This window comes from Pongo pygmaeus, chromosome 11 (assembly GCF_028885625.2).
Source record: "Pongo pygmaeus isolate AG05252 chromosome 11, NHGRI_mPonPyg2-v2.0_pri, whole genome shotgun sequence".
Lineage (NCBI taxonomy): Eukaryota > Metazoa > Chordata > Mammalia > Primates > Hominidae > Pongo > Pongo pygmaeus.
The window spans coordinates 63583088-63609986 of NC_072384.2; positions in this window are offsets into that span (position 1 = coordinate 63583088).

Genomic DNA, 26899 nt, shown 5'->3' on the forward strand with positions numbered 1-26899 from the left:
TTGGTGTCATTGTTGAGAAGTAAACACACAAAAATGCAAAACGAAACAAAAACACAGCTCATTTAATATGCTGCTTAATTTAATCCCCAAATTTAATTTATTAGATAAACTTTAATAACGAACCCTTTTCTTCCTAGAACTTGGTAGCAAATTTTATATATGCATTTTCAACATTGTAGATATACATTTTCAACATGACTTCTCACATGATAACATGAGGCCTTAAAATACCCTGATGGACCCACAAAGTGTAGTATGCCAAAACCACACAAAATAGATGTATTTGTTTTCTATCACTTCCTTAACAAATTACCAGGAATTTAGTGGCTTAGAACAACACACTTTTATTATCTCACATTTTTGTAGGTCAGAAGTCTGACATGGGTCACACAGGGCTAAAATGAAGGTGTTATCAGGGCTGCATTCCTTTCTGGAGCTTCTGGGACAGCATCCGTGTTTCGTCCTTTCTTATTTCTAGAGGGCTTGCATTCTTGGCTTGTGTCACTTTCCCTCCATCTTCAAAGCCAGCAGTGTCACAGCTCTTTCATGCTTCAGCTCGTTACATCGCCCTCTGATCACAGCATGGAAATGTTCTCGCTTTTAACAACTCATTCAATTAGAGTGGACCCACCTGGATAATCCAGGATACTCTCTCGATTCCAAGGATCCTACCCACAACCACATCTGCAGAGTCTCCTTTGCCATGTACACATTCACAGGTCCCAGGGAGGAGGACACGGACATCTTTGAGAGGGGCCCTTAGGCTGCCTACCGCAATAAAGCTTTTTGTTTTTTATGACGGAATTTTAAGTTCTAACGCATACACATGACTCTCTGCTATTTCAACTCATTTTTATTCATTCATTCATTCATTCATTCACATATTTAGGAAACATTAACAAAACATCTATTATAAGTAACATACAACTGCAGATACAGACAAATTAGTTTAGTGACTCTTGCCTGTTCTGACCTTTGGTTTTCTATCTCCAGGCTTGTGTTGGAATAGTTCCCTCTGCCAGAGATACCACCTTTTGTCTAACACACATAAGTTCCCAAATAAATTTGTCAAGACTCATTTCAAATACTGCCTCCTCTATAAACCCTCACTCCCCCACTTTTTTTTTTTTTTTATAATCCCAGCTGGAAGCAATCTCATCTCACCTTTTATAATACCTTGCTTTTACAATTTAATGACATTTTAGCTTGTTTGCGGTTATTTGTATATATTCCTTTCTTTTCTTAAGGATCATAAATTCCTTTAGATCACGGACCATTCACATCTTAATACAGGAGGAACCAAGCATAGCAATCGGCATATACTGACATACTATTGATGTGGAAACTTTCTTTGCATAAATATATTTGCTTATTCTTGATACTGTAGAAGATACGTTAAAATAATTTAGTTTAGTTCCAACATTTTACCATATTTCTACAGGAATAAAAATCGAACAAAAAAGAACAAAGTAAATTAATTGGAATTTAAGGCCCTCATAGTAAGAAAAACCATGTGATCTGCCAATTTATGAAGCCAAAATGGAGAATTATGGAGAAATTTCCCTGTAGATCTCTTGCTGCTGCCAAAGCTGACAGCCAAGATGAGGTTTATAGTCACTCATCTTTTTCAACAATGTGTCTCACATTGCCAATACAGAAATGCCTCTTCTGTGACCTTGAAAATGGCCTATCTCTTTATCAGTTTCCCACCTAGTAAAATTACATTCTTTTCTTTTACAGTAAGTTTTCACCCAAATCTCTAAAATACATTTCTATTGGTGGAAAAACACCATACATTTTTTTTCTCTTCTAAATCAGAAAACTGAAGCAATAACGAGGTGGAGGCTGTCTTTCAGACATGTACTATATACAAATTGCATTTGAAGGATCTCTGTGAACAACCATTCCCATTCACATTCATTCTAACACGTCTCTGCTTTGCTCACTTGTTGAAGATTGTTCATGTCATGTGTTCTGTTTTCTTGAATATCATTTTGAGTAAATTATGCACTTTTATCCACTTAAGAACATTTATGTGGGTGTCCATTATTTTTTTCAAAATGTGTGTCTAAATAAGGCACATTTTAAAATTTAAATTCCACTCTTAATTTAAGAAAACAGTTAATTGTCCGATGTTGACTCAAATTTTTATTCTTGCTTAATTGAAAATCTATCCTGCTAAGGTTTTGCCAAGGCAAATAGTTTCATTTTGGTAACAAACTAAGAATTTAGAAAAAGTTCAGGATACTGGGCAGTAATGGCTGTCTAGATCCATATTTGAAGATCATTTTTGGAAACAAATCAAAAAGAAATTAACCTTTGGACTTTGGTGTCAGACTTATTTTTGGCTCACATACTAGCTCTGCCACTAACAGTAAATATGCATCCTTTAACTGTTTATTCTTCAGTTCCCTGATATAGAAAATAGAAATAATAAGATCCTACCTCATGGAAATGTAAAGAGCCAATGAATTAATGTAGGGAAAGTGCTCAGATAGTGCCTGACACACAGGACTAATTAAACTATAGGTACTATTTCATCTTGCTGATAAAACAATGCCTTTCTTTGTAAAATAAAATATTTTCAAATGGCAAGAAATTAAATGAAAATATGATATTTACCAAATTTGAACTATCTTGCTATTGATTAGATTTATGAACAAATGTATTGGAAGATATGTTTTGGATTGGTTTTCATTTTAGACAGGGAGATAATTTTACTTATTACAAGGAAGTAAAACAAGTAAGAAAATTAACCTGGATTCAGAAAAAAGCCATGCACAGATGTCTTGATTTTTCATTATAGGTACAAATACTCATAATGAAACTCCCAGATCTGCACAAACATTTTAATGTTATACTCTTCAATGGATCATATTAGTGAAACACCATCAATAACAACAAATTTAAAGACAACCAATTTGCTTTATCAATATGAAGTTGATAAGGTGTCTTTGATCTTTTAGATGTCTGTACCATTACCTTTTTAAAAAAGTTAATGACATATATCCCCTTTTAAGAAGAAGAAAAAAAAAAACCCTGTTCCTTGATAAGAAAAAAAAAAAAAAGAAAAACCCAACAACTCCAGTTTTTATGTTGTGCCCTATCCAGCTGACACTGTCCTTTTGGAAAGCCAATGACTTGTTAGTACCCCTAGCAGCAGTGTGAACAGATGCGTCCCTGACAGGCGATGGATGGTCAGGGTCCATCTGGCCAGTGCAGCTCGGACAGAAATGATGTATACAGCTTCATCAGCGAATGACTGTCATCAATCCTGGGCCATGGATAGCGTAAATGACAGCTATGCTGCAGCTGAGACCCCAGGTGTGAGACTGAGGAGGACTGATTTAAGAATGCTGGGTAATCAGGAATGTATAGGCTCCTGGACTTTAATTTGTATCTTTAACCTCCTATAAACATCCTGCTATACTGTAGCAGGTATGTGTTTTTTAGTGACTCATCACAAAATCAACTTCAAGATGACGCCTGTTCCTTGCTCCCTTTTAACTACTGATGACTTCAGTTTCCTGCCTCCATGACCAAATGTGTGAAGTGTCCTGGCTGCTGTATGACGTGCCCACAATTTAATTATTACCTCATTGATTTTCCATGTATTTCAGTTTTCTCTTCTTTAAGTCACAGTGGCTTTCCTGTTGGGGAGATGTTTGTTTTTCTTTATAAGATTTCCTTATGGAATTAATTGGACTATAAAAATGTTTTTTGTTTGCCTTCTATCCTCCCTGATCATGCTTCCATACCTCCTCAGGAACGTTGAATTGTAGTAGTTTGGAGGTAAGCCTGTCTGTGCAGACTATCCAGAAAGGAAACTTCTCAGTTGGTACAAGATTTTAAAAAGGAAACAATATTCCGCTGCTTACTCACCAACAAAAGGTACCTGGTTTTAAATGGTCTCTCTTTAGTATGCATTAAAGATCATGCATAATTTGCATCTATTAGCATTTTATTATACCACTGGCACTGGGGAAAAGAAAATGAAAACAATTATTGTATCCTCAGAGGACATTTCTTTACTTATAACTATTTTACAATAAATCATTTTTGTTTATCAGCTTACTGGATGCAGCAAATGCAGAAACACTGGAGACTTAGAGGGTTCTAAAAGCCTAGGAATTTATAGAGTGGCTCCACATGTTTTCACTGAAAGCTCTTCAAATACTTCTAACTCATTAAAATGAATTATGTCAATTACCACCAGTAGATCTGGAAAACATTTGAATCTGATGGAAGAGAATTTCTCACCATCCCCCCCAGCAGACACACAGAAATTCAGCTCTCCCTACTCCAAGAAAGTTAATGCAGCTTAAACAATATCTGAATAAAAAAGAGGTCAACTAACAAGAATTCCCTCCTCAAATGAGAATAAAGTTGATTCTCTGATAGTCTGACCAGGAATTAGGGAGTCAGAGGTTTGGAGGAGAACTCAAGAGACAATCTGATCTGTTCCACTTCCTTCAGGAAGGATTTACTCAAAGCATCACAGACCCAAGAGTGGTCATTTTGTTATTAATACACTCATAAGGATAGTAGGACAAGAAATAGTGGTACAAACTCTTCAGGCATCCTCCCCACAGATTTAAAACACATGATATTCCTAACATTCTTCACTGGTCTTGGCAATATCCAAGCAAGCACTGCAGTGCTTTTTTTTTTTTTTTCCAGAAAAGAAAGAATCCATCTATTTTTTTCTTTTATTTCTTATAAAGGTGACTTAAGTATTATTTTAGTGGCTAATGCAAAACTCACTGCATTCTACTGTAAGTATTGCAAATGAAAACATAGTTATGTAAAGTCAGAAGCAGAGAAAAATGTCAGAATAAGGCTAAAATGTTTTGGGGACAAATTTTAAGAACATGAGGTGTCAAATAGTGAATTTAAAAATAGCATTAGAATACCAGAATCACCACATCGTTAGTATTCGTGATAGTGTTGAATGAAAGAGAAAGAAAGGGAGAGAGAAGAAATATCACTGAATTAAAAATATCTATATGTAGTTGGTTTTCAGGCCAGAAAAACACCTTGAACATAACTTTAAGGATGGAATAGTAGATCTGTCACTACTAAAGATAACATACCAACTAATGCCTGCAGTTTGGAATCAAAACTGAATGAATTAATAGAAGTCTGCTTATATTACTGAACACAAATATAAAAATTTATGTTTTTAGGATGCCAATAATAAAATCAAATGATCGACCAGGCGCAGTGCCTCACACCTATAATCCCAGCACTTTGGGAGGTCGAGGTGGACAGATCACGAGGTCAGGAGTTCAAGACCAGCCTGGCCAACATAGTGAAACCCTGTCTCTACTAAAAATACAAAAAATTAACCAGCTGTGGTGGCAGATGCTTGTAATCCCAGCTACTCGGGAGGCTGAGGCAGGAAAATCACTTGAACCTGGGAGGCAGAGGTTACAGTGAGTGGAGATCACGCCACTGCACTCTAGCCTGGGCGACAACGCAAGATTCCATCTCAATAAATAAATAAATAAATAAATAATCAAATGATTAAAGAGTTTTGTTGTTTTTTAAAAAATAGAATTAGTGTCATAGTTCTTAGTGGTGGTCTGTGGCTCACCAATATTTTATGAGCTTAGATATTTGGTAAAAGTGGATTTCTTACAATAAAAAAATGGTTATTTTTGACAACAAAATGTCTTGACTTTATGAATGTGCTAATTGTTTGATTTGGCCTCAGACATTTGTTATTTAGGCACAGTGCATATAATTTCATTATGACAAACGTAGATTTTGGAGAACACAATTTAATAGAAATTTATGGACAATGAAATGCTTATACAACTCTTTGCAACCAAATGTATCCATAATTTCTATACTGAGGATTTTCACTGTACATCTATTAATAAGAATTAATATTTTCATCTAAGATCTTAAACATTGTTTACTAACTTTGGACCAATGTCTTCTCTCTGTCTTATCAGTAGATTGGAAAATGGCTTTTCATATAGTAGACATTCACACCTCAAGGAGCTAGAGCAGCACATTTACAAATACACTTCTGCTAAGGGTCATTCCCCTGCCCTTGTTTTGCCACCTTCATTCTCTAAAACCAAATATGGATAAGGATCAAGAACAAACAGCAGAATTTTCTAGAAATACAATTTAAACATATGATTCTCTTGGTAAGTGATGTTTTCTGGGATCTTTTCCTCTTTGGATTGCTTCTTCTTCCTTTTGGTATTTCATGAAACTGTTGTTATATCTGAGATTTGGTGTTTTCTCTCACTTGGAAGGGCTTTCCTCACCTAGACAGACCTAGTAGGACTTAGTAGGACCAGACAAGGGTCCATGGAAAGGGAGACACTAAGCTCATAAAAGCTTGTTTCCATTATTGGCAGATGAGATCTTAGTGACATCCTGGTACACAGGAGGTCATGAGGGTAAGGGACAATATATGGATGTAGGGCTAATGTGTCTGCTACTAATAGCACATCTTTTTCCTGGAGTGTGTCACTTAGCATCATGAGCTGGCAGTAGGTGGCTGATGAAGAATTTCAGATTTCAGGCAGTACTAATGCTTTGTTTCTTTATTTGAAAATGAGGGAAAATATCCATTTTTCAGAAAGCCTGAGGTGTTGTGGAAACAAGAGACCCAGACCCTCCACTGCAATGGTACCATGTAGGTTCTTGGTTTGAAGGAACATCAAAACTATAGAGACATTTTCCAACTATTTTTAGGTCTGCATCCTTAGTTGAGCACTTGAAAGAATTGCACAGAAATATTAGAAATTGATAGACATGTAATTTTTTTTGCTCTTTTCTTGGGGAGGAATCAGAAAAATTTCTATAAGTCTGTTCAACTAATCATAGACATATGCCAAGTGATTGAAAGAAATTAGCAGAAGTTTAAAGAAAATATCAAAATACGATCTGTTTGATCACTCCCTTAAGGGAAAAATTTGAATACATTATGAAGACAGACACTTTTTCATTAACACAGAGACAGGGAAATCAGCAGAATAAATACCTGAATTGATTATTGTGAATGCAGTTTGAAGAGATTTCAAATAGGGAGAGGCACAAACATTTGAAATCCTTTTAATTCAGTGCTTTCAAAAAAAATCATAGATTAAGACCAGTCATGTGCAGATCATAGGCAGCTGGTTTTTCTTTTGCTTTACCCTCAAATTCAAGGTGCTTTACCACAATATAGGAGCCTAATCAATATTCATTAACTGTAGAATCAGTTTTTTAAAATCCATCATTTAATTTGTTACACTAGAAGTTATGCAAATTTGTATAATTATGAAAAGATTTAGATTATAGAATTGTGTTTTACTTTGCAAATAGAAAAGCTAAGGCTGATACCAATGGCTGATTTTAGAGTGAGCTGTCTTACTAGTTCAGAATGATTACCTTTGGTTCCTATTCCAAATGATGACCAATCTTAAGACACGAACAGGACTGGTAATTAGGTGGCATACTTCCCCAGAAGATGGCAGCTACAATGCAAGAAAAATGAGGAGTGGGATATTTACACTGTTTTTGAGGTTTAATGATTTTAAAATTAAACACAGAAAAAGTCTTAACCTTATCCAATCTCCAAAGAGATTTTTTTTTTCATGTTGGAGTTGGTTTCTATCTATTGAACAGTTGCATACATATCATTCTTCTGTTTCTGAAACTTAAGCAAATGGACCAAGAGAATTGAGCACATTTAGCCATTCTTTTTTATCAGCCCGACACCCTTAAGCCAAGCGCCAGTGGAGCCCAACATCATGGCACATTTCCCCACAATATACTCACACTCAACCACCACCTAGGAGGGAAAAGAGTGTGAGGGTTATTGAGCACTGAGAATTTTTCCAATGAATCACAATTATGTGAACACCTGTGCTAACTAAGTTTGTGCTGATCTACTGTGAAAATTCGCACAGTGCTCAACAGCCCTGAATATTTCTCATTTATTATCTCAGGTGGGGTGGTCTGCAACTGCACATTAGGTTGCAGTATGAAGCATGTAAGGACACACATCCAAGACCTCATCTAGGACCTTTTCATTCTACCTGCAGGGTACAGCTGTGCCTTTTAACAAGCTAGAGTTCTGCTTCTGAACGTCTGCTCAGAAAACTTAAGGGCAAATATAGAAACCCTTCATCTTCAAGTAAAATGATTGTAGAACATGCAATACATTTACTTGCATTTCAAGAGAATCTATCATAAGATTGATATTGGGAAAAAACTAATGATCAATGATATTTTAATGAATATATAGGCTTATAATATGTTAAACTGAAAAGGTGTCAAAACTGTAAAGGATGAGAAAGAACTTTACACATAAACATACATTTTGAACTGCCACTAATCCCTTTTCTTAGGAAGTAAAGATATAGAGTGAAACTGGTCTAGATCCCCAAGAATCTGTAGGTACTTCACTTTTGAAGTCAATGATTGGTAAGAATTGGAAAACAATTTGTGACCAGAATCCTCAAAATACTTAAAGCTTAGATGTAAGTGGTGACATTGAGATCAGTGAATAAGCTGGGTACAGGGTCAGTTGTTGATTCCACAACAGAAGTTCTGCATGACTCGGACAAGGCTTTCATTGAAACTATTCTCTGTCTTAAGAACTATAAACTACTGTGAGGTCTCTGCATGTTAATACAATATCAAGAATAGAATTTTCTTTGTAGCTCTGTAGACTTAATAGATATATTTCCCAAAGACTCTTTAGTGAAGTATATCTGTTACTTTGAATAATTGAGTTTAGTAGAAGATAAATTTAAGGATATGGATATAAAGACCAGGGACTACTCTGGCAGTACAAAACGTTGTTTTAAAAATAATACATTGGACTCTGGAACTTCATTCTACCTAACAGCATCATCTTCTTACCAGTAGGATCAAGGCACATAGTATTCTGTGGCAAATGCAATTGCTATTGAAGACAACATTGTAGTATGAGGTAACAGAGGAAATTATGAAAAAGAAATCCTGGAGCTATTGAAAAGTCTTAGGATAAGAATGTCAGTGGGTCCCTAGGTAATGGTTGTTGGTTTGGGAGCACAGGAGAAAAGACTAAGGGATCTTAGAGGTTTCTGATTTTGCGCTGGTGTCTGGTTGGCAGATACAGGAGCCCCAAGTGACTAGGCTTTGATTTGCTTTCCTTAAAATTTTTACTCATCCAGTTTCAGTCTCTGTCTCTAGTATTAGGTGAAAAGACATCTTTTTCCCTGCTTCTGAGACTGCAATTAGATGAAGGGAGAAACTAGAGGCTTGGGAAAAACGTTGCTGATTTGTACCTCGGCTTAATTCCAAAGGTTCTTCTTGTGAAAATTAACTTTTTCTGCTTCTAGGTCCATGGCACTCATTTCTAAGAGGAGTTTGAAAGTTAGGTGAGTGTATGAGGAGGAGAAAAAAAGGATCAGTAGGTTGGACTAGATCCATATGTCACACACTTTCACCAAGAAATTAGATTTATTGGGTTTTATGAGCACCAGGCATATGCTAAGCACTTGATATATTATCTCATTTAATCTTCAGGACAGTATGAAAGAGTAATGGGTCTTATACCACTTTGCAAGATAAGGAAAATGAAGCTTAGAGAGGTTAACTAGCAGTCGTGTTAGAGTCAGACTTGAACCCTCCTCTACCTGATGGCAAAACTCAATTTTAACTACTACACAATACTGCCTCCCAGTGGCTGGAATTTGGTAAGCATTCAGCCAACATCAGCTATTGAGGTGGTAGTGTTTTTCTTAGGGGGAAGCTGGTCTTAGATTCTTTAGGCTTAAGTCTCAAAGGCATATAGAAAGAGGTCTTGCTTATCAGAATTATTAAGATGTCGACTCTCTTACATAAAAATGGCTAGTTCAAGCCAAGCTCCAAGTGTGATTGCTTACGACAAATAGATGACTGCATTGTTTATGAAGCATACTTTGAATTAGTTCCTACTCAAATATAAAAGTGCTTGGTGGCCACTTGAAGCATAATTTGTGCCAACAAAATTCCACCAAGCAAAGAGATTCTGTAGTGTCAGCATTTAAAACTTCTATAAATACTTCCTTCAGTTTCCACAAAGTATAAACTAATAAAAAAGATAAATAAAAAGTCAATAAAGAAAAAAAGTACTTTTTTGGGTAGAAGACTAAGAGAATGAATGCATGTAATATGTCTTGAAGTGTTAAGAAAATATTTTCTTTAGTTTTTAAGTAGAGTAAAGAAAAAATAATATGTGTGTAAGGAAGGACAAAATTTAGTTGTTCACAGGCTTGGCCTTAGGCAAAATTCTAAAATAGGTATTTTTCATGTACACATCCCTAGCACACACACACATGCACAAAGTTGTTCTTCAATGCCCTTTTCTCAGTGCTCAGTGTTCTCTCTCTTCAACCTCCAAAGCATTCACTTTTTGGTACCCCCTCTGATTCCCTAATTTCATTCTCTGCTTCGAAATCCCACTGCACAGCTTCTCACAATATAGACATTTCCTCTCTTCACTCATCATAACATTGCAGTGGACTAGCCTATTTTTTTCAAGATATTGTTAGGTTACTGGTTAGCAATGCCTATGAACAAATTATAATTAAGGTCTTAATGAATGGTAAAAGGCTTAATGTGTTATTTTACCTTGCTATATTTATTTCATATTCTGGACTTTTCTAGATAAAATGTCTCAAATCAAAATAATTAGTTCCAAATGATGGGAATTTCAAACTCTGTGACAGGTTGGTGAGAAAGCGATTTCTGCAAAGCCATCTTTGCCCCATGTTCCTTGAAATATGTGCCAAAGGTAAATGTTTACTTTACCTATGTATAAGGCTGACCCTAGTGAACAGGTATATTAAAATATTATAATCCCTGAGAAGAAAGGTCACTGATAATGGCATTAATGCTGCCAGTCCTTACTTTCTATTAAATGATACTTCAATATGCAACATTCTACACTTGATCTCTGGTAAATGGATATTAGTGACCTTGAGTCAACAATCTTTGCCTTCTTTAGACATTGGATAGCCCTGTAACATTTTAAATTTATAATTGTGTTTACTTTTAAAATGGAGTTTAAAAGTCTTTAAACTGGATAGTAGAGAAATTGAAATGACAACACAGAAAGTCTGTAAATGCTTGGATGGATATCACATATCACACCATCTCTGGCTCAGCAGTAAATGCACTGTGATGGCAGAACCATGAGGGTATATCACATTAATGCATAATTCAAGGTCTTTAAGTATCTGTGAGTCGTTGACAAGATACATTGCCACATGTTTTACAATCCGCCATGTCAATTCATTGTCTTTATAACATTAAATGAATGTGGACTATAGGCTTTAAAAGTTTCTGGACCAGCTTCTTCATTATGAAGAAGGTATTGTTTCTGTCCACTTGTACTGTGTGAAACATTTAAGAAGCTTCCTACCTTCCCCTAACTTTTCTCCCCAACTATGGCCAGCAACATTGTGGTCTCTCCACATATATGCCCCACTCTTTTTTGTTTTTTTGAGACAAGTTCTCACTCTGTCACCAAGACTGGAGTGCAGTGGCAGGATCAGGACTCACTGCAGCCTCAGCCTCCCAGACTCAAGTGATCTCTCCCGCCTCAGCCACCTCAGTAGCTAGGACTACAGGCATGTGCCACCACACCAGGCTAATATTTGGTATTGTGAGTAGAGACAGTGTTTCACTCGGTTGCCCAGGTAGCTCTCAAACTCCTGGAGTCAAGTGATCCACCCACCTCAGCCTTCCAAAGTGTTGGGATTATAGGCCTGAGCCACACCCAGCCCCACATTTATACTTATCACAATTGCCAAAGGACAAATTCTTCCACAGAAAGGTGTGAATTACTAGAAAAGTTGGTTGTGTTGTCATTCATGTTTTATAACATTTTAAAATGTGGTTTTAAGCAACAAAAACTTTTTTTAGTAGCAAAGAACATCACAGGCTATAAAGGAAATGATTATTCTGCTTTATCTGCTAAATTGCATGACATGGCGGCCTTGTTCTCAGTTGGACAATGCATCCATGAATTGTATCATATTCATATTCATGATGGAAGCCTATACAGTAATTAAAATAAATTAACCAATTCTAAATGCATGAACATGGATAAGTCTTGAAAACATAATGGTGAGTGAAAAAGCAAGTATCTGATATATGCCATTTATGTACATTTAAAATTATAGAACAATGTAACATTATTTATGGATACATACATATGTAGTAAATATACACAAACGTGGATGTGAAAGCTACAAACCAGTTTTAACACAGTGGCTCTTACCTTTGATAGGAAGTGGGGATGATAATTAAAGAGGTTCATGACATCACTTTTGGGTACACAGTGGTCTTCAATTCCCTTTGTATTATTTTGTTAGGAAGAAAGGCATGAAGTAAACATGTAAAATTTTATAATTCACTTACAGTTATTAAATCATAGTGAATACACGAGTGCCTATTATTCCCTGTACATTACATTTTTGAAATATTTTATTATAATAATAATGAATTGGTAAAATAAACTTCAAGTTTAAGGTGGGAATTGACTAGTAATTTTTAGTACTGTCTCTTCCAAATTTTCACTAAAGTTCCCAAGGAGACATGAGAAAATGTGAAAAGCCACAATTTAAACTAGGGCAAACCAACAAGGCTAACTCTAGAATCCGGGAGGAATTGATTCATAGTAAAAGTCTAATAGAGCAGGAAGGAGAAAAACCTGTTCAGTTTTCAGGTAATAGCATCTACCTGCTTTGCTCCCTGGGAGCAAGAAGTGTGTATGTGTGGTAGTGGGGGATGTGCGTGGAGAATCCCAAAACAAAACTTTTGAAGGGTAAAGTGAACAATGCACGTTGGAATATTTTGGAAAATATAAAAAGGGAGAAAGTAGGAAAGCAGAATCCATGATTCTCACGTGCAAAGCCAGCCAGTCCTATTTCCAACCTCAGAGCTACTGTGGCTTTTGACAGTAGGGAAAGGAGATGTTCAATGATACTTCTTTGATTGTACAATGAGGAGGTGTTCAGCCACTGGGGAACCCTCATTTCATGTCCCCCTTCAACCTTACAGCTCAAAAGCCACTTGGAATATATATATTTTATATATATATATATATATATATGATAGGACATTTTCTTTTTCCACATGAAATGTTTTCCTGAATCTCTTTATTGCCTATTCCTTTCTTAACTTTAGTTCCCTATAGAAACATTCAGTGTCTGGAGAATAAAAAGGAGAGAAAAAAAGCTTTTTTTAAATTAAAAGAAAAATACTAAAGCATGTCATAGCATTGTTGGAAAGAACTAAAATTATATTTTGGTGTTTTCTGTTTAAATGAAGTGACTTGATTTGCATAAAGTGACATTTGTAGAGATAAATACAATACAAAAAAATGAATTTCTGGATTTAGAACTTTTCCTCTACTTTTATACCAAGATTTTTTTTTTTTTTTTTATGATCAGGTCATATATTCCTCAAAAAAAAAATGGTTTTAAAGGAAACTCTGGTCCACCTTTATCTCTAATGGCCCGGTTGGGAGTTGCTATAATAATCCTTTTGCTTTTATGTGGCCATCTGGAGGCCTATTAAAAGGAGTATCTAAAACAGACTCCCCAAGTGTGCTGAGTTTGTACATTTTCACCAAGTCACCAAAACAGGAGCATTTTTCCGACTGCAGGGAGAAGTGACCCTTTACAGACAGGGGTGGAGTTGGGGGGGAAAGAGAGAGAAGAGACACAGCACCAGCAAGAGGCACAACTTGACCTTTCACTCTTGCCATTGTGAACAAGTGGTAAGAATAGTGGTTGATTCTGGTGCATGCGTTTTAAGGGTACAAAGATCTACAGCAAGGTTTCTTTACACCTCTGGGGCTCTGTGATGAGATGGAAGAGGTTAGGGAACGTGGGAACGGGCAACATTGAGAATTTAATGAAGCATCATGTTTCAACTGGATAATATTCTGTTTTGATTTGTATGGAAAGCAAATATGAAATATTGAAATAATATTTCAAGTTCCCAGTTTTGTGGCACAAATAGACATACAGAATATTCTTGCCTTTCTGAAAACTACACCTGTCATCAAAAGTATAATCCAACAGAGTTTAGGACATAAAGGGGAGGTTGTGAAATGGAATTATATAAAAGTTGGCATTTGTCTTTAGTAGATTATTAAAATCGCTGTGGTAAGAAATCTGCTCATAAAGACAGAACAAGTTCATAGGGGCTGGATATCATTTGTCCAAAATAGAGTCTTTCCTCTGCACTCATTAACTATCTCGCCCAGTAATGTGGTTGTAATCCTATTAAACCTGATACATCAAAAATTAAAAAAAAATTTAGTTGCTGTCTCAAACTGCACTACAACTCAGATCTAGGACCAAATAAGATGCATTAATTGCTTTACTGCTTCACTGCAAAGCCACTCTTAAAACATAATTCCTTAATGAAGTCCGTTAATTTGTTCATGGCAGTACACAAGCTGTTCAAAATGACACAGAATTGCACTCTGTTTTCTAACCCCTGCAGTTTCTTCTGTTAGTCACTCTGTCTTGTGTTGTTATCCCATGGATAGTAATTATTTTATAGTGGCTGTAATTAGGAGAGAATTAGGCTTGGTAAACAAAACCTGCCTTCTCCTGTTAATAGCTAAGGATAATAAATTTGGCTCTGACATTCACTATATTTGGACAAGGCTTGGCCTACTTCCAGTTTTCCCAATAAGAACTTTATTATATAATTATGCCTTGGAGGGGCTCATATTACAAGGTAATTTTTTTTTGTAAAGACACATATTGCATGGCTTCTAGCCAGTAAATGATATACTGTAATATATGCCTCCAATAAATGTTTTAAACAAAATCTCTCTAAGCAATATTCTGCTAGAGCTACACACTGCTCTTCAGCATATATTATTTACAGGGTTTGTTTGTTGAGTTTTTCATAATGTAATTTTTTTTGCCCATATTGTCCAATATTATGACAAGTTTCTTAAAAAAGGGTCTAAATTATTTCTATCAGCAAGTGACATGCTTGGCCCTTTAACCTTCTATATCCCAGTTCCTAAAGGTCCATCAGAGGCTACCAGAAAAGGAGCATTAAGCAATATTTTATTTTTTTGTAAAGACTGGCTGTTAGTTTGCATAAGTTATGATACCTTTGCTTAAACTGATTTATTTTCTTTTCCATTTTTAACATAAGTGAAATAAAATTACTTTGTTCCACTGCAAGCCATATCTCTGACGATGCATGTGCCTTTAGTTGATCCTTTACTGAAAGGGTCACTCAGATATGTATAGATCACCAATAACACATAATATCACAGAATGCTAAAGTAAAGAGCACAACATTCAAAACAGGTTCAAAATAAAAATCATAAAAATGTAACCTCTACTTAGGAAAATCATGAGAAAATATGCAAAAGTGAGATTATCTTCAGGGCAAGAAATAAAAGTATTAGATTCTAAGTAAATACAAAAGACATAAATCCGGTTTGCTTAGAAGCCAAGTTCAAAATTATAGCAATTCTGAATTCTCTAATATTAGGCATAGAGAGATTACAAAGGAGAATGATAATATTTTAAAAGGACTTTGGAATTTTTACTCCAGACACTCAACTTATATTTAAAATTCAATGAAAAGTGGAAAATTAAGGTGACCCGCATGCATAAACCCCCAGCCCCACCTTCTTACCCCTAAAAGTATGTCTCAGTCATCCGCAAACTAAAAGGAATAATTTTTCACTGGATTAGCTGGATATCTGTCTTAGTTACCCCAATTCACTCGCTTGGGTATTGGGGCTTACAAGTTACTTAAAGAGGGTACCAACTGGATTCTTAGGTGGCTATTCACATTGATAAAGGATCTCCAGTTTATTTAGTCAGGTTTTCAAAGGACTCTGCTGTGGAAGCTCATGTGAATTATGCATATGCAAAAAGTCTCCCTTCAAGGAAGATGTGATTCCCTGCCTCTCTGTTCCCATTTCTGGAGAAGACAGTAAATGGCTGCATTTATTCTTCTGATAAATCATAACCCTCATTTTCAGCAGAGGGTGACTAGAATTGCATCAGATCTCCTTGGAATCAGAAATGTCTTTAGCCTCTATTTTCTTCTTTTCTGCCCTGGTGTTGACCAGAACATACAGACCAGCCATCTCTATAATTGTTCTCTCACTTGTAGTCCCAAAGCATTGAGCATTAAAAAAAAAATGAGCATTTATTATATTTGTGTGTTAAGTAGCAGGGTTTTGGCATTCAGACGTAATGCTTTCTTTAGGAAAAATAATTATAATTATTATTCTGTTTCAGGAATATCATTCTGTGTCAGAAGGTTAGTAAGGTTAAACTCTCAAAAATGCATTTTTGTGTCAGTAAGGTTAAACTCTCAAAAATGCATTTTCTAAGCATTTTTACATTTACTGAGTGCCTACTGCATGCACTGAAGCATCATGAAAATCAGGAACATGTTAAAGGGGGCAGGTTTTATCCCCCCCACTACTAGTTTAAGTAACTCAAAGCACTTAATGCAGGGATCTTGTTTATCCTCAGAAAATCCCAGAAGAATGTCAAATCCTGTTTCCTGCACTAACAGTGGCTGCTACTGCTGTTGCCTTTTTTTTTCTTTGCTCTGCAGAAGAACTGCAGAAGAAACAAAAGCACAGTGAGATTAAATTGCATACTCAAAACGTTGCAGTAAATCAATGGAGAAAGATTGTCCAAGACCAGTGATTCAGAAGCCAATTCTCAATCTGTAGCTCCTGCCTCATTGTGCTCTTTCCCTGTTTTATTGGAGTTGTGCTGATGTAGGCTTTAATTAGACAGAAATATTAACTTTACTATTGATAATCAGTAGGTACCAAATCTTCATCAAATCTTCATTCCTCATACTAATGGTAATTACAGAAATGGGGTAAGAAAGTGGTGGGCAGATTTGTATATATCAAAATACTCTTTCCCAATGAGAAAATGACCCGCTGGAAACTAACATCATTAAATGACAGGTTTCACATTTTAGCCAGAAAAGAAGCTATGTTTCAGTTTTTTTTCTGTTCTTTTTTAAATAATAGGAAATGCTTTTATTAGGATACAAAAATTACTATTACCATACTTCTTAAGTGGCTGAAGTAATCATTCTGATGAGTCTGAAAATAGACTGTTAGAGAGATATGCTTTGGATATTGAAGGCACATGTTGGCATGAAACTTAAGTTTTTTTGTCTCCATAACAAATTTGAAAAAATAAAAATGATGACTCGAAAGACAACAGAGTTGTAGACACTAAAGATGAAAAGACCTATAAGTCATCTCATCTACCCCCTGCTCATGCAGTTCTTTAGAGCATATTTGTCCATTGAAGTTTAACATCATTCTAGAATTGTGTCTTTTACTTCTGAGCAGACACTTCTGTATCAGTTTCAGGAGAACAATCTTAAATCTTGACTTGCTAACCTGCCCTGGCCATAGCCCTGTACACAACAACCCAGCTAGGTAAAGGTCTTTCTCCCAACCCCCTTTCATGACCATTATGTCCTTGAAATTTTGTGCTCACAAAATTCCCTTCTAGTGTACGACAGTCCTATGGAGTTGGGTCATGATTTGGCCACTCTATTAAGTTGTTTTAATCCAGTCTCATAAATCAATCTCTTTAGCTCCTATATCACAGTGGTGGCTGTTTTGTGACATCCTCTAATTTTTTGACATGATTCTCATACTGGAGTCTCTCGAGCCCAAGTAGATTTCAAGGTGAGGAATGTGTCTTGACAAGCATAAAGTCATCATAAACTCCCATGATTTTGCAGGTATTAATACACCCAGGAGTAGAAAGTGAAAGCTTTTGAATTGAAAGGGGTAAAGAAAGTCTCATATATAGTATTTTGCTGACTCTTTATCCTATACAGTGCATTTGCTACAGAAAGCATCCCCTGCCTACACCATCTACAATAATATATAGTGTGGCTGGAAAAGACAGGAAAAGTCAGTTTGTATCAGAGCAGTTAACTTGGCTTCCACAATTCCTCCCCTGCTGCTCTCCTAGTCCCACTTCAGCTGTATTTCACTCCATTAACTACAGCAATGGGTAGTTGCTCTCAATAAATGTGTGTGGGTGTGTATGTGTGTTTGTATTTGAAAAGAGTTTATGGAGACAACTCCAAATAGCTCCAAAAGTGATTGCACAATTAAAGAAATTATTTTCCTGCTGTTGATTGTTATTTCTTAAAACATCGTCTGTCAGGCTAGCTACTGAGATTGATGTTCTGAATATATTTTTCTTTTTAAACCCTAAGGAACTAACTTCTTCATGTCTTTTCCTCATCACGCTTTTCCTCAATCTTTCTTGTGGTCTGATTGTGAGATTAATTCCCAAAGGACTATCAACATCCACTGTGGATGTTAAAGAAACGGGTTCAGGTTCAGGTCTGGTAAGGTTTTGAACTCTCTGCAGACTATTCCAGGCACTTTGAACTTAAGTTTTGAATTTTTCTATTAGCTAGTGGAAATGGTAAAATAAGCTCAAACACAGTGACTTCCAACTGCGGCAAGCTTAGCACAAATCTGCTCTGCTTACATGGGGGCAAAGGACAATTTGGGGTTTACCTGAGGGAGTTACTATAGTCACAGCATGTTTTAGTTTTTGTTGGAAAAAATAGTATTTTGGACACTGTCTTAATGCTAATAAACTGACATGTAGGTTAGATTGGTTCTCTTTTATACTGACATATATGACATGATGAGGGTTCAGAAATTTTGTTTGAGAATATCCATTGTCATTATTCAATAGCTAAAGAAATAGAGAAATAATAATATCTTTGTCAATTAAAATTTGGGGATAAACATTGAGAAAACCAGCATAGTTTCTTAAGCTACCATACACATAGAGGGCCAGGCCTAGGCTTTGTAAAATGTGCCTGAAATGTTCTCCTAAACCTCTCAAGAGGAAAAGATAAGTAGTGTACTGATGTCCAAATTTAAGAATTTTGTGGGAAATCTCTTTGACCAGAAAATGCCTCTCCTCTGTGCATCAGTTCCTAGGGCATCCTTGATAGGGAAAAAGGCCTTATGTACCTTAAAATTTATACTGCAAATACATCCAGCAATATTTTAGGTTATAAGGTATAAGTGGTTGATCATTTATAATGTACAACTTTTAATGAGGAAGTATATATATCCCCTAAGAGTAGACAAGAGGTGTCATTAAGACAGAAAGAAGACACCTAACCTACTGAGAACAAACTTCACATTTTTCTTAAGCATCTTCCTCTGATCAAAGATTAGGTGGCCTTGGGCAAAAAATTACTCCTGCTCCTTAAAGCTCAATCTCTGTGAAATATGAGGTTTAGAGATGATCTGTGTAGAAGTCTTTTATTTTTCCCTCAAAATGAAAACCACACATCCTTCAGGTAGCCATCTCTATCCTGTGGACTACAAGGATGACAGCCTAACCCAAGCTGACCAAATCTGAGTCTTTTTAGAAAGGTTCAATTTAAACAGAGACAGAGAGAAGTAGAGGAGAGTCAGCGGAGTCACTGTAAAGGAGTGGAGCCCCCACAGAGAAAGTACAGAGGTCCACTGCGATGGAATTGCCACTGCTTCTGTCCTCCTGGAAATATGTAGCTTTGCAATTCCTTAAGTTGTGTTAGCTATCTCCGTAGTCTTCCAATAATCTCCTTCCTCCCTTTTAACTTAAATGCAGTGAGAATCCATTTCTGTTGCTTCCACCCAAACATTAATTGATGCAATCATCTTGTTGAAAAATACCTTGTCTGATGCAATGAGAAAAGGCTTGCCTCTATCCCTCTATTCTCAACCTTGACTGCCTAATAGACTTACATGGGGAAAGATATATCGGAAGCAGACAATATTGGTTTGGAATCCCAGCGATGCACCCTTAGTCAGGTCACTTATTCTGTGTGAACTTTAGTTTCTTTATCTGTTTTATAGAGATCCTCATATTCACCTTGCAATGCCAGTAGGACTATTCATTAAAGATGGTGTCTCTGCATTAGGTCCCTTTATTTGTCCACTTTCTACCTCAGAGTCCAACTCACAGTAGATTAGTTCCAATGAATGGTGGTGGTAAGGAGTCAGACCTGGGTTTCAATTCAGGTTTACTTTTTCCTATCTCCTTAGCCCTCTTCAAATTTTTAAACTCAAAAATCTTCAGTTTCCACATCTTTTAAAGCGGTGATGATAGGTACTCCATTTAAATGTTGCTGTGAATATTAAACAGCATGTTAACATGTAGAAACTGATATCATTACTGCTAACACTCATCAGTGTTTGCTGAAACAATTGAAATTGAATTGTCCAATTTGAAAATTGGTTCCAAGGCTTTATCTCAATAAATACCTACGAAGTATTATGTATCAGGAACTATTCTGCACATATATTATCTTCATTTCATTGGAAAGATCATCTCTATTGATTATTCCCCTATCCCATATAGAGAAGATATTGATTATAGACTTCAAAAGGGTACATCTCACTCCAGTATCTCTCTCCCAACCTGCCATAGTGGCCTTCTGTCCTGAAAGCAAGATAAATTCAATTCAACCCTGCCTCTAGGCTTCCACGCATGCTGGTCCTCTGCCATATGCCATTTCTCCACGTCTCGAATACCCACATTCTTTTCTTTATTCACATGCATCTCCAATGGCATGTCCTGATGATCAGTCTTTCTTTTTCACTCTCTCTGACTTTATTTTCTCCATTGCGTTTATCCCTGGATGAAGTCACCTGTTTTTTTTATATATATATATAAAATATATATATATAATATATATTATATATATAATATATATAAAATGTATATTATATATAATATATATAAAATATATATTATATATATAATATATATTTTATATATATAATATATATGAAAATATATACAAAATATATATAATATATAATATATAATATATTATATATTATATATAATATATAATATATTATATATAATATATAATGTATAATATATATAATATATATAATATATATAAAATATATATAATATATAATATATAAAATATATATAATATATAAATATATAATATATATAAAATATATAATATATATAAAATATATATAATATATATAAAATATATTATATATAAAATATATTATATATAAAATATATTATATATAAAATATATTATATATAAAATATATAATATATAAAATATATTATATATAAAATATATAATATATAAAATATATATAATATATATAAAATATATAATATATAAAATATATATAATATATATAAAATATATAATATATAAAATATATAATATATATAAAATATATAATATATAAAATATATATAATATATAAAATATATATATTATATATAATATATATATTATATATTATATATAAAATATATAAAATATATATATTATATATAAAATATATATAATATATTATATTATATATAAAATATATATAAAATATAATATATATAAAATATATATATAAAATATATATATATAATATATATATAAAATATATATATATAATATATATATAAAATATATATATATAATATATATATATTTTTTTTTTTTTTTGAGACAGAGTCTCACTCTGTCACCCGGGCTGGAATGCAGTGGTGGGATCTTGGCTCACTGCAACCTCTGCCTCCCGGGTTCAAGTGATTCTCCTGCCTCAGCCTCCCAAGTAGTTGGGACTACAGGCACACACCACCACACTTGGCTAATTTTTTATTTTTAGTAGAGATGGGGTTTCACCATTTTGGCCAGGCTGGTCTCAAACCCCTGACCTTAGGTGATCAGCCCGCCTCAGTCTCCCAAAGTTCTGGGATTATAGATGTGAGCCATCACGCCCAGCCCTTTTTTTTTTTCTTTTCCAAAATGGAGCCTTGCTCTGTCGACCAGGCTGGAGTGCAGTGGCATGATCTTGGCTCACTGCAACTTCTGCCTCCTGGGTTCAAGCGATTCTCCTGCCTCAGCCTTCCAAGTAGCTGGGACTACAGGCACGCGCCACTACACCCAGCTAATTTTTTATTTTTAGTAGAGATGGGGTTTCACCATGTTGGCCAGGCTGGTCTCAAACTCCTGACCTCAGGTGATCCGCCTGCTTCGGCCTCCCAAAGTGCTGGGATTACAAGCATGAACCACTGTCAATAAATATTTTTTTAAATGAACAAATTAATGACTGATGAATATATTTTTTGAGAGTGCTTAGTAGTTGATGGCCTATCAGTAGCTCGGGGCTATGAAATATAGATCTTTAGATCATAGGTCTTTCAATCTGTCTCAGAGAAAACACAACATAGATGACGTTCTTTGCGTGATGGTATCTGGACAGAACCAAGCAGAAGGCGCAGAGAATAGACAGACCTTTGAAGAAAACAAATGTATGAGTGTGCTAATTGGTTACATCTGCCCCAGTGCTGGCAGGCAATGCAGAAGGTGAGTCTGCTGACGGTTTGAGGAGAAAATGTGGGGTCCCTGGCTTGATAAAAAACAATCCTAGTTCTTCTCTACAATCCCCGTGGGGTTCGTTCACTTGGAAGAGTGACATCAGTGCATTCAATTGAAACTACCAGATTCAGTGAGACGTGCACTAGACACAAGTGGCAACCACATGTTTCCCCTTAGTGATGGTCCTGGCTGGTGACCAATTCCAGAGAAGTGTTATGCAGGCTGGGAACTTGAAAGGCCAGAGTGGCAGCTATCTTTTTTATGTTTTTCATAACAAATAATAGAACACTGTGAAGAAGCACAAGGGAGAAAGATGCCTAGCAGGGCCCTTGCAAATAAAACCAAGAATCCCCGAAGATATTGAGGTTAACAAAGGAAAAAATGCAGCTGTTGTGAATGTGGTTTGTGTTCAAATATTCAGCCTGGTGCAGAAGGAGATGCCTTCATTTAGCTATCACTGTCCCCGAGCAGAGGTGAGAGGGATGCTGTTAATAACAAAGGCAGTCCCTGATGATGGCAAGTCTAATTACAGGAGGAAAAAAAAAAAGCATGGGGAAGAAAGGATTTGGTTTCCCCAAGACGTCATTTTATTACCAACCTGACACGGCAACTTTAAGGGTCATTTCTTTACAATCACTAAAATACCAAAACAGTTGGGAAAATAGCACAGAGGCCATCGCCAAAGCCCCTGGTACTTCATTTCTGAAAACATTTTCCCGCAATGGCAGCTTTTAAAAATTGTTTTTCCCCTTTTAATTAAAGAAACAATTTTGTTACTCTGGATATCTGTAAATAGTCAACAGGATAAAAAGAAGAGGTGATGGGAGGAGAAAGGTAAAGAAGTAAACAGCCGAGCAACTGAGTGAGGGAAAGCCAGATTTTAAAAGCATGAAGAAAGGAAAACATAATACCATTTTTTGGAGAAATTTTCAACATTAGTAAAATGTCCCACATGTATATTAAATTATATTTTTCATGATTGAGCAGTAATCTTCTTTTAAAATGCCCACCTTAATTATTAAACATGCTAAAAAGGAAAATATAATGAGTTATAAATCTAGAGAAAACCCTTTAGAAATATGACTTTTTCCTACAGCCTATTCTAGTTAAAATATTATCGTTACCATAATGTTATTATAATAATGGTGATATTATATAAAAATATGGTTATAATAATAATGGTTCTGAATAAGTGGTATAATTCTAACTTTTTATTAATTCACATAGGGCTTAATTTCAATTAGTCTGAATTCATGAAGGTTTGCCATGTACATGACGAAATATTTCAAAAAGGGAGACAAACTATGGGTTAAACATAGTATTTGGAACTACATATATCCTCAAGATAGTAGGTATGAACTAGAGTTGCTTGTAATGCAAATTTCTGCATATCAAATCCTGTAATTTCATTTTTCTTTATAAAATCTGACATGCCACTTCTGAGACAATTTGGACTCACAGGACTTTAAAATCACATTTAGTGCTACTGCAGCCTTTATTAGATGAACATGGAATAGCAAAGGAATATTTTTCTGATAAATAACAGCATTCAAATGACATAATATGATATATACTTTAACTGCAAATTATTGAAACTGTGTTTTTGTTTTTTTCATGCATGCCTAAATGGTACCACAAAATGTGGGCATAGAAGTGAAAATCATGGGTGGGTGTGGTGGTTCACATCTGTAATCCCAGCACTTTGGAAGGTCGAGACAGGAGGATTGCTTGAGCCCAGGAGGTCAAGACTGCAGTGAGCTGTGATTGTGTCACTGCACTTCAGCCTGGTCAAGAGAATTAGACCCCATTCTTAGGCAGTTGTCAATGGAGACTGGGACCACTATCAGGAGAGGCAAAGTTTTCTTTCTCTAAGCATTTCAATGAAGTAAGTTTTAGATTTGCTCTATTTTCTCCCTAATGTTGATATTTCATTTCACTTCTGTACAATTAGACAATTTATTCCTGCTATCAAGGTCCTATATGGAGAGAGCATATATTTTGGTTTGCAGAGCTTTAGAATTTTTCCAGTAAAAAGCTGATTCCTATATGACTTTCCTACTTCCATTCTTGCTTCCTCCTCCCATTATTCTGCACAGTAGGGGCAGAATAATCTTTTAAAAATGGAAATGAGATCATGTGACTAGGACATGTAAAAATTCTTCCAGTGAGTTCTGATTGTACTCAGAATAAATTCCAAGTTTACCACCATGGCCAAACAAGGCCCCAGTTGATCTGCCACAGCATGTTCTCCCAGCTTCACCCTACACCATTTGCCATTTCTCACACTGAGCCTCTGTCTTACTAAGCCCTTTTCTACCTCCAAGGTGGAGCCCTAATTTACCTTTCTGCCCGGAATGACCTTTCTTCTCCTTTATCCTTTGAGTCTCACTTCAAATATCACCTCTTCAGAGAGACCTTCCCTGATTAAACTTCTAAAGCGCTTTCTTCAGTTACTATGTCCTTCCCTAGTTATTTCCTCCAGTTGCACTCTTCACAGTCTGTAATTTTCTTGTTTAGTAATGTGTTTGCTTTATATCATCTGCTTCCTGCAAGCTGCTACAAGAATAAAGCTCCATGAGATGAAGAACCTTGCCTGTTCTCTTTACTTCTAGATCCCTAGAACCTAGCATTGTGCTTGATATATAGTAGACGTTCAATGAGTAAATGAAAAAATGAATGATGAGAAAGCTTTGTCATGTCTTTATGAAATAACTGAGCTTCCAAAAAGGCAGAAGGGCATGAGTAAGGCTTCCTGAATACTGATTAGATCCTAGAGGCAGAGAGTTCCTGAAAGGGAATTTTATTTTTTACTAAAATTATTTTAAAATGTTAAACCTGAATCCTTTGCCTAATTTATGAGTGCTTTTTTGATGTGCTTGAGTTCTTTTATAACATAGATGTATATGTGTGTTGATTTTTAAATGGCCGTATTCTTGACTCCATAAGTGCAGGGTCTTGGAGAATTAATAATAGAACTAATTTTACATCTGCAATTATTCATCAGCGGTACTGTCCATGGAAGTTTTGCTTACTAGATTTGGAATCCAGACCTTTACACGGAGTGGCATCAATGACTGTAATAAATAAAAATTCCACTGTTACCTAGATATTTCTGGCAGCAACTTTTTATTGAGTGACATTTTAGATATGGCAGGAGCAAAAACAATAATGAATTAATTGAAAATTTTAAAAATAGTTTTAAATGTTTTCATTGGATATATTGAGGTTTTGATGAACTGAGGTTTTGATGAGTGGAAATCTGAAAAAACATCTCCGGATATCACTCCTTCTCAGACCTCACCTTGTATGTCTTTTCATTTGGCTGGTCCTTACTTGTATCCTTTATAATAAAACTTTGATTGTAAGTATAGCACTTCAGTGAGTTCTGTGAGTTGTTTTGGTGGATTATCAAACCTGAGGGGTCATAGAAATCCCCAAATGTATAGCCAATTTATCAGAAGTATGAGTGTCCTGGGGACCCCCCAAAGTGAGACTGGTATCTGAAGTAAGGGAAGTCTTGTGGAGGATTGTGTTTTTCACTTGTGGCATCTCAGGCTAACTCCAGGTGGTTAGCATCAGAATAGTATTGCGGACCACTAAATTAGGGGTGAAACAGAACAGTTGCCTTTTCTTTCAATGTCCTAAGCCTAATTTAAATTTCCCAATTTCTTCGTTCTTTATCTCTGCAAGAAGTTCAGGACCTTCTCCAGCTGAAAAATTGGAGGTACTTACAGCTATTTGTCTTTTATCAACTTGAACTCATGTTCTCTGATTAATTTTTATTCATTTATTAATTCAACAGATTTTATTGACTACTTTGTTAAAACTGGGTATTGTTTATGATCTCAGTACTGGGGTATATCAGTACATGAGACTTGAATGGTTCACGTTGTCGGAGCTCACAGCTTATTGGTATAGATCAAAACACTCTGATGAACAAATATTCGAGTAATTATATATTGTGTCCCTGTATCCTTCTTCTATGTTGCGTATTTTTCCTCAACAATTCACACCAAGGATGGTTATAGCTCTTTCTCCTTTATTTTCCAAGGTGCCACTAACAGTGCTTCTGCGACTTCCAGATTTTTATTATTTCTTGGGGGATAATGCAAGGAAAATACTGCACAGGATTAGAAACAACTTCATCCAACTATGAGACATCACTGTTTCTAAAATTCCTATCATCGCTACAGGGAGTCCATTTTGGACCTTCTTCCTCAAATCCCCAACATGCTGCCATGTTGCTGTGGTCTGCTCTCTCCTTTCAGAGAGTCTCACTTTTCTGTTTCCCTCATTAAACTTAAAAATTCCTGCTAACTTACTTTGAAGAGCTCCCTCCTATCTCAAACTCTTTCTTTCAGACAATGCCAAAGGAATGTAGTATAGCCCTCATAAAATAGCAGTCTTCTTTCTATCACATGCCCCCACCACACACAAAATACAAAAATTTGTTCAGGGTGAAAAATAACATCACAGTAGGAAAAATGTA